Source organism: Carcharodon carcharias, chromosome 1, assembly GCF_017639515.1.
Source record: "Carcharodon carcharias isolate sCarCar2 chromosome 1, sCarCar2.pri, whole genome shotgun sequence".
Taxonomy (NCBI): domain Eukaryota; kingdom Metazoa; phylum Chordata; class Chondrichthyes; order Lamniformes; family Lamnidae; genus Carcharodon; species Carcharodon carcharias.
This window is the reverse complement of record NC_054467.1, coordinates 197,414,147-197,415,337: the sequence shown is the minus strand read 5'-3', so window position 1 is coordinate 197,415,337 and position 1,191 is coordinate 197,414,147.

The following is a 1,191-nucleotide window of genomic DNA, read 5'->3' as shown; positions in this document are numbered from 1 at the left end:
AAAGGAAAAATGATCAGACTCCAGTAACAAGAGGTTTGTCAGCAAAGACAAGGACTTTAGCTGCCGGCTGCCCATCATTCTGGTGGTGAGAGTAACTGCCCTTGACATCAAAGAGCCCTAGCAAAATTGGAGTCAATGGGAATCATAGGAGAAACTCTCCACTGGTTGGAGTCATACCTGGCATCAAGGAAAACAATTGTGATTTTTGGAAGTCAATCATCTCAGTTCCAGGACACCACAGCAGGAGTTCCTCAGGGTAGTGTCCTTGGCCCAAAAATCTTCAGCTGCTTCATCATTGACCTTCCTTCCATCACAAGGTCAGAAGTGGGGATGTTTGCTGATGGTTGCACAATGTTTGGCACCATTCCACTCTTCGGATACTGAAGCAGTCCATGTCCAAATGTAGCAAGAGCAGAACAATATCCAGGCTTGGGATGACAAGCGCCAGGCAGTGGCCATCTCCAACAGGAGAGAATCCAACTATCGCCTCTTGACATTCAATGGCATTACCATCGCTGATTCCCCCACTATCAACATCCTGGGGGCTATCATTGACCAGAAACTGAACTGAACTAGCCATATAAATACTGTGGCTACAAGAGCAGGTCAGAGGCTAGGAATCCTGTGGCATATAACTCACCTCCTGACTCCCCAAATCCTGTCCACCATCTACAAGGCCCCAAGTCAAGAGCGTGATGGAATACTCTCCATTTGAATGCAGCTCCAACAACACTCAAGAAGCTCGACACCATCCAGGACAAAACAGCCTACTAGATTGGCAGCCTATCCGCAAACTTTCACTCCCTATCACAGACACACAGTGGCTGCAGTATGTACCAACTACAAGGTGCGTTGCAGAAACTCTCCAAAGCTCCTTAGATAGCACCTTGCAAACCCACAACCGCTACTATCTAGAAGGACAAGAGCAGCAAACACATGAGAACACTACCACTAGGAAGTTCCCCTCCAAGCTACTCACCATCCTGACTTGGAAACATATTACCATTCCTTCACTGTTACTGGGTCAAAATCGAGGAACACCCTCTCTAACAGGACTGTGGGTGTAAGGACTCCAGTGGTTCAAGAAGGCAGCTCACCACCGCCTCCTCAAAGGTAATTAGTGATGGGCAGTAAATGCTCATCTAGTCAGTAAAGCTCACATCCATAAATAAAAACTCCTCCTAGTGCCAC